Below are 17,656 nucleotides of genomic sequence, written 5' to 3'. Positions count from 1 at the left end.
GTTTAGATCTGGTCCAGTCCCGGTGCAGTCCTGGTTTTACCTGGCTCTGGGCCTGGCTCTGGGCCTGGCTCTGGGCCTGGCTCTGGGCCTGGCTCTGGGCCTGGCTCTGGGCCTGGCTCTGGGCCTGGCTCTGGGCCTGGGTCCAGCAGGAGTTCGGTCCCGGTCTGGATGGTCCGTGTGGCTCTGACGCTCTGGTCCTGGGTTTGGACCCAGAGGTTCTGCTCAGACCGACTCTGACGGGCAAAACTGACGGAGCAAAGTTCAGACGTTTAGAGCCACATTTAAGGTTCTTTAGGTTCATGAAACGTCTTTAGCTGAAGAACACGACCTCCCAGCGACAGCATTTTTACATAAACTTAATTAATATAGTATCATCATTTCTTTGTTTACAATGTTTATTTCACGATCGCTCGATTGTTTCGTTTTTTATTTGGTGCATCACGTTTTATTTTGTGTGAAATCTTTCATTTTAACATTTTCTGAGATCAAAATGATTATTGGATTAGAGCAAAGTCCAGTCCAGTCTTTTCTGTCGTTAAAGCTCCTGCAGGTGTTTAAACGTGCACTTACCGAAGGAACAAAGGCGTCCAAGTGTTTTGATTGGCCGTGATCTCCTGTAGAAGAACCAATCAGAGAAGAGTCTGAAGTCAGTCACAAACAGCAGCGTAAAACATCGTCAGAACCAAAGCTAAATCCTATGAACCCTTCTGCCCTGAGAGGAACTATAAGATAAGATAAGATATTCCTTTATTGTCCACACATGGGAAAATGTCATTGTTGCAACGCAGTAGATACAGAGGAAAAGGACAGAAAACTTATAGGAAGTTTAAAAAACACTTTTAATAGAAGAACTCTTATAAACAAAACTCTTATAAACAAAAACTCCTATAGACAAAACCTCCCCTTTCTTAATAAGGAATGGAGGGGAAAAATAAAGGTAAAATAAAATAAAAACAGCTAGCATAAGACAAAATAATACTAATAAGGCAGAGCAAAACAATATGTCTGTTTGCCGTAACCCGACCGAGCCGTCAAAATTATAGCCGACTGAAAAAAAAAAATCAGCATTGTCAAAATTATGCCAAATTCTTTTATTTTTCTTATATTTCGCCGACTCACCGACCGTTTTTTCAAAAAAGCGCCGTGTTGAATAATTTTGTATCACTGGAACTCGCTAAAAATATTACGAAGCCGAAAAGAAATGAAAATGAAACTTGACACGAGCGGAGAACGTTTAAGTCATTGTCTGTTGAAGCCTGACCCCTGGCGGTCACTGCGTGTCACTGGCAGAATAGAAAAAACGGGATTTGACGGTGGGCTGAAATATGCATAATTTGTCATATATGATGACCAAGACGTCGACGATTCTACGACATGAAAATGGTCAAAAAATAAAATAATTTGTCCTGTACAAAAATAGTTTATTGGGTAGACTTATTCATTTTTTTGTTTTGTACATTTAAGGATCTCCTTAATCCCTCAGTCACGTCTACCGAAGAGGAAGTAGAGACCGGGGACTCGGAGGCTGGCTCATCCATCACCCAAGCTGAAGTCACTGAGGTTGTTCGCAAACTCCTCGGTGGCAGGGCTCTGGGGGTGGATGAGATCTGCCCTGAGGACCTAAAGTATCTGGATGTTGTAGGACTGTCTTGGTTGACACGTCTCATGCAACATTGCGTGGCGTTCGGGGACCGTGCCTCTGGACTGGCAGACCGGGGTGGTGGTCCCTCTGTTCAAGAAGGGGGACCGGAGGGTGTGCTCCAACTACAGAGGGATCACACTCCTCAGCCTCCCTGGTAAGGTCTATTCCAAGGTACTGGAGAGGAGAATCCGACCGATAGTCGAACCTCGGATTCAGGAGGAGCAGAGTGGTTTTCGTCCCGGTCGTGGAACACTGGACCAGCTCTATACCCTCCATCGGGTGCTCGAGGGTTCATGGGAGTTTTCCCAACCAGTCCACATGTGCTTTGTGGATCTGGAGAAGGCTTTCGACCGTGTCCCTCGAGGTGTCCTTTGGGGGGTGCTCCGGGAGTACGGGGTCCGGGGCCCTTTGCTCAGGGCTGTCCGGTCCCTGTATGACCGGAGCAGGAGCTGTGTTCGCATTGCCGGCAGTAAGTCAGACCTGTTCCCAGTGCATGTTGGACTCCTCAGGGCTGCCCTTTGTCACCGGTTCTGTTCATAATTTTTATGGACAGAATTTCTAGGCGCAGTCAGGGGTCGGAGGGTGTCCGGTTTGGGGACCACAGGATCTCATCTCTGCTGTTTGCAGACGATGTTGTCCTGATGGCTCCATCAAACCCGGACCTGCAACATGCACTGGGATGGTTTGTAGCCGAGTGTGAAGCGGCTGGGATGAGAATCAGCACCTCCAAATCCGAGGCCATGGTTCTCGACCGGAAAAAGGTGGCTTGCCCTCTCCAGGTGGGTGGGGTGTCCTTGCCCCAAGTGGAGGAGTTCAAGTATCTTGGGGTCTTGTTCACGAGTGAGGGAAGGATGGAGCGTGAGATCGACAGGCGGATCGGTGCAGCGGCTGCAGTGATGCAGTCGCTGCATCGGACCGTTGTGGTAAAGAGGGAGCTGAGCCGAAAGGCAAAGCTCTCTATTTACCGGTCGGTCTACGTTCTGACCTCACCTATGGTCATGAGCTTTGGGTAGTGACCCAAAGGACAAGATCGCGGATACAAGCGGTCGAAATGAGTTTCCTCCGCCGTGTGGCTGGGCGCTCCCTTAGAGATAAGGTGAGGAGCTCGGCCACACGGGGGGAGCTCGGAGTAGAGCCGCTGCTCCTCCAGCTGAGGTGGCTCGGGCATCTGTTCCGGATGCCTCCTGGGCGCCTCCCTCGGGAGGTGTTTCAGGCATGTCCCACCGGGAAGAGGCCCCGGGGAAGACCCAGGACACGCTGGAGAGACTGTCTCTCGGCTAGCCTGGGAACGCCTCGGGATCCCCCCGGAGGAGTTAGAGGAAGTGTCTGGGGAGAAGGAAGTCTGGGAGTCCCTGCTCAGACTGCTGCCCCCGCGACCCGGCCCCGGATAAAGCGGCAGAAGATGGATGGATGGATGGACATTTACGGTAGCATCTCTTTTGATAAATGATAATATTAACTTAATTTCATAGGCAAATTATCATAAAATTCTATATACTAATTTGGAATTTTTTATGCTTTTAAGTTAAAAAAATAAATAAAAATTACCTTCCTACTTACCCACTTGAAAAAAATTGGTAGGGTTACACCAAACACACAATTAATTTTGGATCTTTTTTTTGCCTTCAAAGTTAAAATAAATAAATAATTTACCTACCTACCCACTTGAAAAATGGTGGGTCGGGTTACAGCAAACAGATAATTAATTTGGGGCAGCCTAATAATGGTAAAATAAACACTCTATTTACATCAGTGATATGCACATGAATGTGACATTATTGCGTGTGATCACGACAGTAATTGCACATGAATATGACGGTATTGCACATGGTTAAGTCAGTATTGCACATGTTCGGGGCTAACAGTGTTTGTTGTAGAGTGTGACAGCAGCAGAAGGAAAGACCTGTGAAACGTCAAAAATGCCTGAGTATGAACATGACGAATAGAAATAAGAAACCAGGGGAAGAACAATAAACTTGAGCATTCCATGGAATGAACATTCTATTCCATGGCTCGTGGACTTTTGTGGTTCTAACCCCCCGTTTGTTTCAAATACCTTTTTATGTGCAGTAGAACACTAGAACAAACCTTTTCCTTTCATACCAACAGCTGAGGTCAGATTATAACCAAAATGAGCTTTTATGTGCCCTACAACACCTTTTTAAATCAAATATTCAGATGTGGTCTGAAAAGTTTTCACTCTTTATTCTTTAGTCTTTAATCTTTAAAGTCTAAAGACTTTAATCTTTAGCTCCAGTACTAGTTTGTTTAAGCTTAAGTTGTGTAATGTAGTTTAGTTGTGTAAAGAAGTGTAATGTGCAACATTTGTGGAAAAGTACTACATGTGTGTGAAAGTACTGCATGTGTGTCAGAGTACGTTGTTGAAAATTTTCAATATTTGTTAAGAAATATTCAGCCTTCCCGCCCATCCATGTTTTCTGCTGCGTTTTGCTCAGTAATTCACAGTTAAAGATTGTGTTGTTTGCGACTCAAATAGTTGTTTGTTCTGACAAATTGCAAGATGGTGCTGAACACAGACCTGAGCAGGGAGAAAGAGAGAGAGAGCCTCAGTGACCCGGCTGCACCCCCTCCTCCCTGTAGAGACGTTAATGCTAACACTAATTAGCATTAGCGTTAGTATTAGCAATTTACTTTGGCAAATACTGAAAAAAATACAAGATGTTCAAATGTCAAAAGCAAAAGCCCCTCTTAGACGGTGAAAGCGATCGTAAAGAGGTTTAACTTAAGAAGTTAAGAAGTTGAAACGCGTCAAAAATCAGGAAAATCCTGATCTGGAAAATATAATATAAGAATACAAGAACATATAGTGTCTGCTTTATGACGCAGACGCTCAATAACCAGACTCACCGTGCAATTAGTCACGTCCTGTGGTAAGCCCCGCCCCCTCGGCAGCTCAGAGCCCGCCTCCAGAGGAAGCCCCACCCACCACAGACCGAGCGCTCCCCCACAGAACAGAGAGGGTCCTACAGCCAGGCCGGGGCAAAGGAGAGACATCAGAGAGGACACGGGACACGTCTGCATTCTGAGGACAAACAATCCCAATATTATTATTTATGATAAATATTAAGATTGAGAAGGACTTTTAACTGTAAAATACTGTTATAATAATACTGTGGGACCTTCAGACTCTACAAACACGTTCTGAAACACATCTGCGTCTTCACACGTTTAGAATAAACACTACAACATTTTTCAGAAATATTGAAATTAAAATACTTCTCTTTGAAGTCACATGAAAATTGACTTTGGTCTTTTGATTATTGTTCCGACAGAAAAGTGTGTATTAATAAACGATAACAGAAGAGACGTCACACTTTACACATTTTTTATAGATATTACCCATAGACCAGACGAAATAAACGGCAAAAGAGAATTATTATAAACTGATAACATTGTGTTTTCAGAAATGTAAATCTAAAAATACTGAACAATTTTCCAACTCAATTTATTACTAATGATTATTTTGTTAAATGTATACAGAAATGGCCCTAAACCTTCTGATAATACGTTATGAAAGGAAATATTTATAATAATGAATCCATGACTTTCAGAAATGAATCGTGAAGTGATTAACAATTTAAAAATAAAAAAATCTTCTAAAATGTTGCATAACCCCAGTTTACATTATTGTCACAGTCCAAAGCCACATAATAATAATAATGCTACAGTCAAGCAAAACAATGCAAAACGTTTTTAATATTCAATAAATGTAATTGTTTGCAAAAATTTAAAATGTATATAACACAAAAGAGTTAAATACACCCTCATTTTAAAACGTTTTGTCGCTTCATTTTAGGGATGTTTATTGGTGCCTCTTAAACTCAATCACACCTTCAGTCAGTTTCTTTCTGGATGATATAAAAATGATATAATGAACATTAATAAAAATAATATAATAAACATGAATAAAAATAATATAATAAACATGAATAATAATAATATAATAAACATGAATATATATGAGCGCTGGAGAAACGCCGTGAAAGCTCATGTGCGGCCAACAGCAGCGGCTAACGGTGGCTAACAGCAGCTAACACGGCAAAACCCGAGCAAAACAAAGCCGTAGAGAAAGACTAAATGTGTCGTGGACGTGTCTTGCAGGCGTACGTACGTGAGATGCCACTCCGTCTGTGGTTTGAACGTTTAATCCGAAAAATGCGCTGTTTTGTTTCGTTTGTGTTTCATCAAACTCCGGGAAAACGGCTAGAAAGCAACGAAACAGACTGCGCATGCGTGAGGCAGGCGCTCAGGCGCGCCATCTGTGGAGAAACAGCGAACTCTTGTGGACAGAAAAAAAACTGAACCAGGACTAAAACAGACATAAACCAGGTCTAAAACAGGCCTAAAACAGACATAAAAAAGGTCTAAAACAGGACTAAAACAGACCTAAACCAGGTCTAAAACAGGACCAAACTAGGACTAAACCAGGTCTAATACAGGACTAATACAGGCCTAAACCAGGTCTAAAACCGGACTAAAACAGGACTAAACCAGGACCAAAACAGGACTGGACCAGGACAAAACCAGATCTAAACCAAGACTAAACCAGGACCAGGAGCGTTGCTGGACCTAAACTTTTACTTGGGCATTGGACCCTCTCAGATGTTTAACAAGTATAATATGACATAAGGTATAACCGACATTATCTGACTGAAGATAATAGATACATGATATAAACCTTGATATTCTTATCATTATTATTACATGCTCATAATTTCACCGCCCTCTGACAGTGTGAGCAGTTCTCTCCGTGTCCTTTAAGGTGCAGTTCCACATACAACCACCAGCTTCACGTGCATGTAGTAAGTCTGTGGTGAGGGTGGAACGCTACAGTCACATGAATAAACCGGTGTAAACGCACAAGGACGCGACAGTCACATGAATAAACCGGTGTAAACGCACAAGGACGCGACAGTCACATGAATAAACCGGTGTAAACGCACAAGGACGCGACAGTCACATGAATAAACCGGTGTAAACGCACAAGGACGCGACAGTCACATGAATAAACCGGTGTAAACGCACAAGGACGCGACAGTCACATGAATAAACCGGTGTAAACGCACAAGGACGCGACAGTCACATGAATAAACCGGTGTAAACGCACAAGGACGCGACAGTCACATGAATAAACCGGTGTAAACGCACAAGGACGCGACAGTCACATGAATAAACCGGTGTAAACGCACAAGGACGCGACAGTCACATGAATAAACCGGTGTAAACGCACAAGGACGCGACAGTCACATGAATAAACCGGTGTAAACGCACAAGGACGCGACAGTCACATGAATAAACCGGTGTAAACGCACAAGGACGCGACAGTCACATGAATAAACCGGTGTAAACGCACAAGGACGCGACAGTCACATGAATAAACCGGTGTAAACGCACAAGGACGCGACAGTCACATGAATAAACCGGTGTAAACGCACAAGGACGCCACAGTCACATATTCAAGGCGGTCGCATTTATTCTGGGGGGCACATAATGCGGGGATGGGCTTTTCCTTTTTGTGCGCTAGATGGTTTTCTGAAGCTTTAAACTGCACAATCCTGCCTTTGTTTCTGCCTTTGTTCTTTGGTAGTAGTTATCTCGTTTTGTGACGGTGGCGGAAGGTGAAAGAGCTGTAATCGGGCCACAAACGTCAGGATGAACGTACGATTGCGGGAGAGGGTCAAACAGTTTCATGCTCTCCTAAAAACGTCCCCGATGGTGGCTTGACGGTGTTTCATCACATCCTCGGCATGTGTGGGATACTCCCGTATGGTCTTTGTGCTGCCTCATACTTCCTGGTTGGACGCGAGCGCAGATATGACACGGATAGAGGTAATTCCACAGCTGTTACCTAGCAACCAGGCTGTAAACGAGAGCCAAACTCCTCATGAACATAAACAGTTCTGATCTGACACAATAAGACCATAAAACACCTTTATTCAGTCCAACCATGGTTTAAACTGTCTCTGTGTCGCACACTGATGACATCACAGAGGGATTCAGCTCGTCTCCCTGTCATTTTAAACTCTTTATTTTTCTAAATATTTTCACAAACTGCAACTTAACGGAAGTAAAAACGGATGAATATTTACCACGGGTGCCCTCCCATCGAACTGAGTCAGGATTAGAGAAACAGGAGAACCTTCATGAGAACTTTAAGTTGTTTTGAACTTTCTCAAAATATTGAATAAACAACACAATTAAAGAACTTCACTCGAACATAATACATCAGATCCAACCAACCAATATTTTGATTTCCACATTTACAGACAAAGCGTGAGTAAAAGAGTTAAAAAATAAATTGTAAAAAAAAAGAGTTAAATTGTAAAAAAGACGTGTACATTTTGTGTGCGCGCTTGTTTTACGACCGCTCGCTCTCAAACCTTGATTCACTTTGATTCACTTTTCCTCACAAACTTTTCCTTGACACGTGTGGAACAAACAAAAGTGATAACAACCAAACAAACTGATCATTGGTCAAACTTGTGCTTAAACGGCGTGTAAAACGCGCACTCTAAGACGTTAAAACCCTGCGGCGTGCCCCTCCTCCCCGTGTAAGCGATCCCAGTCCAAAGAACATCCTCATTCAGCTCGGCACAAAAGGGTCCACGCCGGAGCGAGGGGGGGTCCGGGACGGTCAAAGCCCAGGCTGAGGGGCTCGTCTGTGGGCTCAGCGTCCCCAGACCTGAGTGCTCCTTTCAGCATTAGACACGGGACGCTATGGCTGGGTGCGTCCAGGCTTTCAGTGCCAGAGAGAGTTACTGCAGCAGCTGCATGTTCTACCTGTGTTTCACTCTGGAAACTAGAACATCATCCCCCTGTCGTTCACAGTGACGAGGTCGTGGGTTTGACCCCTGAGGTCGTGGGTTTGACTCCTGAGGTCGTGGGTTTGACTCCTGAGGTTGTGGGTTTGACTCCTGAGGTCGTGGGTTTGACTCCTGAGGTTGTGGGTTTGACTCCTGAGGTTGTGGGTTTGACTCCTGAGGTTGTGGGTTTGACTCCTGAGGTTGTGGGTTTGACTCCTGAGGTCGTGGGTTCGACCCCCTCCTGTGTCCTGCTCATTCATTTTAACTCCGCCTACATAAAGATAGCAGATAATTCCGTGCCAAACACTGAACTATTTACAAAAAAATAGAAAATTAAAACCACACTGCGGAACATTATTTATGCAAGCTTTATGCTAACATTTCCATGGAAACAAGCAGGAGGAGAATCCAGCCCAAACTACGAGTCAGATTTGTGGAGATGCAGCAGCTCACAGAGAGGACTTTGGTTAAATTTTCTGGCACATTGAGTTCTGTGTAAACGTGGTAGTTCATATTTTATAACGAAGCCTTTAGTGTTAGTGCTTTCCCCTCACAGCAAGAGGCTTCTGGGTTCGACTCCCGGACCTTTCTGTGGAATTCACATGTTTCTCTCTGTGTCCGAGTGAGAAACGCGCACCAAATCCTCCAGACCATGACCATGACCATGACCATGACCATGACCTGGTCCTGGTCCTGGGCGCTGGAAGCACTCAACGACGTGACAAATGCAGAGGGCAAATTTCCTTATGAGGACAATAAAGTCTCACCTGCTGTACTTGAACTTGTACTTGTACTTGTACTTGTACTTGAACTTGTACTTGTACTTGTACTTGTACTTGTACTTGTACTTGTACTTGTACTTGTACTTGTACTTGTACTTGTACTTGTACTCGCTGCTACTTCCTCGTCACTCTTCCGGCTGCAGTGACGGAGCTGGTCCTGAGTGTGTTTGGCAGATCTGGGCCAAAACACCTCTGACACACACGAGTCCCAGGGCAGAAGTGTGTGTGCACTTGGGCTCACAGCGAGAAGGTCCTGGTTCAACCCCACAGCTGCTGCTCGAGACCGATTACTTCGAGAGAATACTGTTTTCCTCTCGTCGAAGTACAAAGCAGCGGTCCAACAAGTGACACGTGTAAATACGTGCAACTTTGAAAATGTATTTAGTTAAATATTCTGTTCCTTTGTCCAGTCTGAGAACTGTAATCTGACTACGTACTTTCACTTTCAGGTCCTTTGTATTACAGTGAACCCTCGTTTATCGCGGGGGTCACGTTCCAAAACGAACCCGCAATAGGCAAAATCCGCGAAGTAGAAACCTTTATTTTTTTACAATTATTATACAATGAAATACTCCATAAAACATTGAAGCTCATGCGCCGCTCTCACCGGCCTCGCAAACTTCAATTTGGCAAGTGGTTTTACGTACGTGTACATATTAATCCATAACGTTATTGACACACAGGTAGAGAAGACGCGCAGAGACTGTTTAGCCCGTGTTTAGCCAATCAGAATGCAGAACACAATGCACGATGAAAATCCGCGAAGCAGCGAGACAGAAAAGTGAACGGCGTTATAGGATCACTGTACAGGATTAAAACAACTCGCTTTTGGCATTGTTTGTTTGGCATTTTTTCATCCCTGACTGGAGACGAACTCACACAAAAGCTGCGTTTTCTTTTCTCTTTTTCTGCAGGTTGAAACCTAAACATGCCATTTGTGATGTTTTCCATTAAGTTTAGTAAAGTACACGTGTTTGGTCCCGAGCCACTGAGTCTGGTCTGGTCAGGTTCAGATCACAGCCACTCGACTACAATAAAAAGAACAAATTGTGATGTTCATCGTGCACAAGAAGCAGGACAAATGCAACCCCACATGGTAAAAATACACGGACATGGATGTCGTTATGGGCCCGTTTAGGCGACTTGACCGACGCCGTGCTCGTCAAGTGACCCTCGACCCTAAAAAGCCCGGTGACCTCTGACCTGAAGCCGCAGAATCCATCACTTACATCTCCTCAAACGTAAAGTTGGCACACGTATTACAGATGCCACCGTCGGCGCAGCATTAGTAAAGAAAACAGCGGCTGAATGTCTCCACGGCAACAATAAAGTCACACAAACAACCGCCGCAAAACAGAAGCGAGTGTGTGGATGAGCAACGCAAACGGGACGTTCGAGCGAGGAACCGTTTATGCTGTGCTCGGACCACGCCCCGGGGGGGTGTGGGAGGACGGGAGGGCATCTGATTTACACACAGGGATTAAGTGTTGCCGCGGACGCACGTGAAAACGCACGACACGCGACATGCGGCGGGTCACGAGCAAACATCCGATGAAACGATCGGTCAGAGCTGATGTTTCGCCAGGTGAAGGTTTAAGGTGGACTTAAGGTGGACTTAAGGTGGACTTTAGGTGGACTTAAGGTGGACTTAAGGTGGACTTAGGGTGGACTTAAGGTGGACTTAAGGTGGACTTAAGGTGGACTTAGGGTGGACTTAAGGTGGACTTAAGGTGGACTTAAGGTGGACTTTAGGTGGACTTAAGGTGGACTTAAGGTGGACTTAGGGTGGACTTAAGGTGGACTTAAGGTGGACTTAAGGTGGACTTAGGGTGGACTTAAGGTGGACTTAAGGTGGACTTAAGGTGGACTTAGGGTGGACTTAAGGTGGACTTAAGGTGGACTTAAGGTGGACTTAGGGTGGACTTAAGGTGGACTTTAGGTGGACTTAAGGTGGACTTTAGGTGGACTTAAGGTGGACTTAAGGTGGACTTAAGGTGGACTTAGGGTGGACTTAAAGTGGACTTAAGGTGGACTTAAGGTGGACTTAGGGTGGACTTAAGGTGGACTTTAGGTGGACTTAAGGTGGACTTAAGGTGGACTTTAGGTGGACTTAAGGTGGACTTTAGGTGGACTTAAGGTGGACTTAAGGTGGACTTAGGGTGGACTTAAGGTGGACTTAGGGTGGACTTAGGGTGGACTTAAGGTGGACTTAAGGTGGACTTAAGGTGGACTTAGGGTGGACTTAGGGTGGACTTAAGGTGGACTTAAGGTGGACTTAAGGTGGACTTAAGGTGGACTTAGGGTGGACTTAAGGTGGACTTTAGGTGGACTTAAGGTGGACTTAAGGTGGACTTTAGGTGGACTTTAGGTGGACTTAAGGTGGACTTAGGGTGGACTTAAAGTGGACTTAAGGTGGACTTAAGGTGGACTTAGGGTGGACTTAAGGTGGACTTTAGGTGGACTTAAGGTGGACTTTAGGTGGACTTAAGGTGGACTTTAGGTGGACTTAAGGTGGACTTAAAGTGGACTTAAGGTGGACTTAAGGTGGACTTAGGGTGGACTTAAGGTGGACTTTAGGTGGACTTAAGGTGGACTTAAGGTGGACTTAGGGTGGACTTAAGGTGGACTTAAGGTGGACTTAAGGTGGACTTAAGGTGGACTTAGGGTGGACTTAGGGTGGACTTAAGGTGGACTTAAGGTGGACTTAAGGTGGACTTAGGGTGGACTTAAGGTGGACTTAAGGTGGACTTAAGGTGGACTTAGGGTGGACTTAGGGTGGACTTAAGGTGGACTTAAGGTGGACTTAAGGTGGACTTAAGGTGGACTTAGGGTGGACTTAGGGTGGACTTAGGGTGGACTTAGGGTGGACTTAGGGTGGACTTAGGGTGGACTTAAGGTGGACTTAAGGTGGACTTAAGGTGGACTTAGGGTGGACTTAAGGTGGACTTAAGGTGGACTTAAGGTGGACTTAAGGTGGACTTAGGGTGGACTTAGGGTGGACTTAAGGTGGACTTAAGGTGGACTTAAGGTGGACTTTAGGTGGACTTAAGGTGGACTTAAGGTGGACTTAGGGTGGACTTAAGGTGGACTTAAGGTGGACTTAAGGTGGACTTAGGGTGGACTTAAGGTGGACTTAAGGTGGACTTAAGGTGGACTTAGGGTGGACTTAAGGTGGACTTAAGGTGGACTTAAGGTGGACTTAGGGTGGACTTAAGGTGGACTTTAGGTGGACTTAAGGTGGACTTTAGGTGGACTTAAGGTGGACTTAAGGTGGACTTAAGGTGGACTTAGGGTGGACTTAAAGTGGACTTAAGGTGGACTTAAGGTGGACTTAGGGTGGACTTAAGGTGGACTTTAGGTGGACTTAAGGTGGACTTTAGGTGGACTTAAGGTGGACTTAAGGTGGACTTAAGGTGGACTTAGGGTGGACTTAAGGTGGACTTAGGGTGGACTTAGGGTGGACTTAAGGTGGACTTAAGGTGGACTTAAGGTGGACTTAGGGTGGACTTAGGGTGGACTTAAGGTGGACTTAAGGTGGACTTAAGGTGGACTTAAGGTGGACTTAGGGTGGACTTAAGGTGGACTTTAGGTGGACTTAAGGTGGACTTAAGGTGGACTTTAGGTGGACTTAAGGTGGACTTAAGGTGGACTTAAGGTGGACTTAGGGTGGACTTAAAGTGGACTTAAGGTGGACTTAAGGTGGACTTAGGGTGGACTTAAGGTGGACTTAGGGTGGACTTAAAGTGGACTTAAGGTGGACTTAAGGTGGACTTAGGGTGGACTTAAGGTGGACTTTAGGTGGACTTAAGGTGGACTTTAGGTGGACTTAAGGTGGACTTTAGGTGGACTTAAGGTGGACTTAAAGTGGACTTAAGGTGGACTTAAGGTGGACTTAGGGTGGACTTAAGGTGGACTTTAGGTGGACTTAAGGTGGACTTAAGGTGGACTTAAGGTGGACTTAGGGTGGACTTAAGGTGGACTTAAGGTGGACTTAGGGTGGACTTAGGGTGGACTTAAGGTGGACTTAAGGTGGACTTAGGGTGGACTTAAGGTGGACTTAAGGTGGACTTAAGGTGGACTTAAGGTGGACTTAGGGTGGACTTAGGGTGGACTTAAGGTGGACTTAAGGTGGACTTAAGGTGGACTTAGGGTGGACTTAAGGTGGACTTAAGGTGGACTTAAGGTGGACTTAGGGTGGACTTAGGGTGGACTTAAGGTGGACTTAAGGTGGACTTAAGGTGGACTTAAGGTGGACTTAGGGTGGACTTAGGGTGGACTTAGGGTGGACTTAAGGTGGACTTAAGGTGGACTTAAGGTGGACTTAGGGTGGACTTGAGGTGGACTTAAGGTGGACTTAAGGTGGACTTAAGGTGGACTTAGGGTGGACTTAAGGTGGACTTAAGGTGGACTTAAGGTGGACTTAGGGTGGACTTAAGGTGGACTTAAGGTGGACTTAAGGTGGACTTAAGGTGGACTTAGGGTGGACTTAAGGTGGACTTAAGGTGGACTTAAGGTGGACTTAGGGTGGACTTAAGGTGAACTTAAGGTGGACTTTAGGTGGACTTAAGGTGGACTTTAGGTGGACTTAAGGTGGACTTAAAGTGGACTTAAGGTGGACTTAAGGTGGACTTTAGGTGGACTTAAGGTGGACTTTAGGTGGACTTAAGGTGGACTTAAAGTGGACTTAAGGTGGACTTAAGGTGGACTTAGGGTGGACTTAAGGTGGACTTTAGGTGGACTTAAGGTGGACTTAAGGTGGACTTAAGGTGGACTTAAGGTGGACTTAGGGTGGACTTAGGGTGGACTTAAGGTGGACTTAAGGTGGACTTAAGGTGGACTTAGGGTGGACTTAAGGTGGACTTAAGGTGGACTTAAGGTGGACTTAAGGTGGACTTAGGGTGGACTTAGGGTGGACTTAGGGTGGACTTAGGGTGGACTTAAGGTGGACTTAAGGTGGACTTAAGGTGGACTTAGGGTGGACTTAAGGTGGACTTAAGGTGGACTTAAGGTGGACTTAAGGTGGACTTAGGGTGGACTTAAGGTGGACTTAAGGTGGACTTAAGGTGGACTTAGGGTGGACTTAAGGTGGACTTAAGGTGGACTTAAGGTGGACTTAAGGTGGACTTAGGGTGGACTTAAGGTGGACTTAAGGTGGACTTAAGGTGGACTTAGGGTGGACTTAAGGTGAACTTAAGGTGGACTTAGGGTGGACTTAAGGTGGACTTAAGGTGGACTTAGGGTGGACTTAGGGTGGACTTAGGGTGGACTTAGGGTGGACTTAAGGTGGACTTAGGGTGGACTTAAGGTGGACTTAGGGTGGACTTAGGGTGGACTTAAGGTGGACTTAAGGTGGACTTAAGGTGGACTTAGGGTGGACTTAAGGTGAACTTAAGGTGGACTTAAGGTGGACTTAGGGTGGACTTAAGGTGGACTTAGGGTGGACTTAAGGTGGACTTAAGGTGGACTTAGGGTGGACTTAAGGTGGACTTAGGGTGGACTTAGGGTGGACTTAGGGTGGACTTAAGGTGGACTTAAGGTGGACTTAAGGTGGACTTAAGGTGGACTTAGGGTGGACTTAAGGTGGACTTAGGGTGGACTTAAGGTGGACTTAAGGTGGACTTAAGGTGGACTTAGGGTGGACTTAAGGTGGACTTAAGGTGGACTTAAGGTGGACTTAAGGTGGACTTAAGGTGGACTTTAGGTGGACTTAAGGTGGACTTTAGGTGGACTTAAGGTGGACTTTAGGTGGACTTAAGGTGGACTTTAGGTGGACTTAAGGTGGACTTAAGGTGGACTTAGGGTGGACTTAAGGTGGACTTTAGGTGGACTTAAGGTGGACTTAAGGTGGACTTAAGGTGGACTTAGGGTGGACTTAAGGTGGACTTAAGGTGGACTTAAGGTGGACTTAGGGTGGACTTAAGGTGGACTTAAGGTGGACTTAGGGTGGACTTAAGGTGGACTTAAGGTGGACTTAAGGTGGACTTAGGGTGGACTTAGGGTGGACTTAAGGTGGACTTAAGGTGGACTTAAGGTGGACTTAAGGTGGACTTAGGGTGGACTTAAGGTGGACTTAAGGTGGACTTAGGGTGGACTTAGGGTGGACTTAAGGTGGACTTAGGGTGGACTTAGGGTGGACTTAAGGTGGACTTAGGGTGGACTTAAGGTGGACTTAGGGTGGACTTAGGGTGGACTTAAGGTGGACTTAAGGTGGACTTAGGGTGGACTTAAGGTGGACTTAGGGTGGACTTAGGGTGGACTTAAGGTGGACTTAGGGTGGACTTAGGGTGGACTTAAGGTGGACTTAAGGTGGACTTAGGGTGGACTTAAGGTGGACTTAAGGTGGATCTCCCGGGCGTGGCTCTGCTTACCGGAGTGTTCCCAGGAGGAGATGTTGGGCCCCGGTGTAGGCTCCGTTTCCCTGTCATTTCTCTGCCTTTCCACATGAAACAAAAACTGACACAAAGTCTGACGTCTTCTATATTTCACTTTCGTATACTTTGATATATTTTCTTGCACTTGCAAAAATGACAAAAGGTAAATACAAAAAATCACTAAAAATGCAAACAATCTGGACATTTTGAGGAGCGAGTGAAGACAGTTTCTTTTGAGTGAAGCTCCACAAACATCATGAGACGATCACCTGACACAGCCGCCAGAAGTGGGCGTGGTCGGGACGTGGAGGGGAGACACGCCCCAGGGCAGCTGTGGCTACGCCAGTGGCTGTCTTTGAGTGTTATGAAAGGCACGATGTGAATCCAAGGATTAAATATGAATTAAATTAAGTGTCATTTACAAATAATATGTAAACGTTAAAAATACGAGCTGCAGTTGAGATTCAAACAAGAACTTTCCTCAGGACCAAAGATCAGAACAGACTGCACTCTCCTCCTCTCCACCTCCTCCTCTTTCTCCTTCACCCCTCTCCTCCTTCTCATCCCCTCTTCCTCTCTCCCCTTCTCTCCTCCTCCTCTCTCCTCCTCCTCCTTTACTCTCTCCTCTTCCTCTCTCCCCTCACCCTCTTCTCATCCTCTCCTCCCACTTTCTTCTCTCCTCCTCTCCTCTTCCTCTCTCCCCTCCTCCTCTCTCCCCCTCTCCTCTTCCTCTCTCCCCTCCTCCCCTTCTTATCCTCTCTTCTCTCCTCTCTCCTCCTCTCCTCTTCCTCTCTCCTCCTCCTCCTCCTCCTCCAGAGGCCGATGTGACGCGCACGCGCTGTTCCCGCGTTGGATGCTGCGCGTGTCCGTTTGCGCGCGTGCACGTGTGCTGGTACCCGCGGTGGGATGCGGAGGGGCGGGGGGGAGGGGAGACTCCGGGTTGCGTTATTAAAGCTCGAGTCCGGCGCTTTTCCCGCATCATCCACAGAGAGAAGAGCGCGGAGCCTGCGCGGAGAAGCAGCCCCGACACCGCGCGCTCCTGCTCGGCCCCACGACCCTCTCACCGCCCGCTGGCTGCTGCCCTCCGCGCGTCCGTGCCATGCCAACCGCCCGAGCGCACCGGAGATGACGGACACGGAGCCTGGATCGCGACCGTAGCGGCGTCTGGGGGACCAAGATGGAGCGCGTCGGTGGAAAGGTACGTGCGGAGCGGCGGACTGCGGCGTTTCTCCCCCGGTGCAGGGCTCAGCAGAGCGGGGGAGCGGGCCGCGGAGGGTCGGGAGACGAGGCTGGACGCGGCGACGCATCACGGAAAATCACTGCAAATGTGGATGAAAGCTGCAGTGAACCGGGAATGAACCGGGACTATTCATCAGGACCAAACGAAATCAAAACTAGGATCAAGACCAGGACTAAACACTGAGTCAAGCGGAGCTAAACCAGGACAAGGACAAATGCAAGTCTAAACCAGGTCTAAACCAGGTCTAAACCAGGTCTAAACCAGGTCTAAACCAGGACTAAACCAGGTCTAAACCAGGTCTAAACCAGGTCTAAACCAGGTCTAAACCAGGACTAAACCAGGTCTAAACCAGGACAAGGACAAATGCAAGTCTAAACCAGGTCTAAACCAGGTCTAAACCAGGTCTAAACCAGGACTAAACCAGGTCTAAACCAGGTCTAAACCAGGTCTAAACCAGGTCTAAACCAGGACTAAACCAGGTCTAAACCAGGACAAGGACAAATGCAAGTCTAAACCAGGTCTAAACCAGGTCTAAACCAGGACTAAACCAGGACTAAACCAGGACTAAACCAGGTCTAAACCAGGTCTAAACCAGGTCTAAACCAGGACTAAACCAGGACTAAACCAGGACTAAACCAGGTCTAAACCAGGTCTAAACCAGGTCTAAACCAGGTCTAAACCAGGTCTAAACCAGGACTAAACCAGGACTAAACCAGGTCTAAACCAGGTCATAACCAGGACTAAACCAGGTCTAAACCAGGTCTAAACCAGGTCTAAACCAGGACTAAACCAGGACT

General features: G+C 46.4%; 2 protein-coding genes across 3 annotated transcripts in view; both read left to right on the top strand.

The window, feature by feature from the left end:
* chst1 (carbohydrate (keratan sulfate Gal-6) sulfotransferase 1) overlaps positions 1-17,656 on the top strand; it is an 87,824-nt gene that overhangs the window by 56,007 nt on the left and 14,161 nt on the right. Inside the window, exon 1 of one of the 2 annotated variants that reach the window (XM_072464489.1) lies at positions 16,585-16,817. The exons of the other annotated variant lie outside the window; for it this stretch is intronic. The gene's annotated coding sequence lies outside the window, so the exon portion shown is untranslated. Of the gene's footprint in view, positions 1-16,584; positions 16,818-17,656 lie in introns of those variants that run through there. 2 annotated transcript variants of the gene reach the window in all.
* Positions 1,682-17,656, top strand: part of LOC140380629 (glutamine synthetase-like) — a 170,483-nt gene continuing 154,508 nt past the window's right edge. The window contains exon 1 of the mRNA XM_072464491.1: positions 1,682-1,796. The gene's annotated coding sequence lies outside the window, so the exon portion shown is untranslated. The remainder of the gene's footprint in view (positions 1,797-17,656) is intronic.

The sequence above is a fragment of the Eucyclogobius newberryi genome, unplaced genomic scaffold (assembly GCF_026437365.1).
Source record: "Eucyclogobius newberryi isolate DKJ021-1_F unplaced genomic scaffold, fEucNew1.0.hap1 SCAF_5, whole genome shotgun sequence".
Taxonomy (NCBI): Eukaryota; Metazoa; Chordata; class Actinopteri; order Gobiiformes; family Gobiidae; genus Eucyclogobius; species Eucyclogobius newberryi.
The sequence above is the reverse complement of the archived record's forward strand: the minus strand, read 5'-3'. Positions and strand labels throughout refer to the sequence as shown.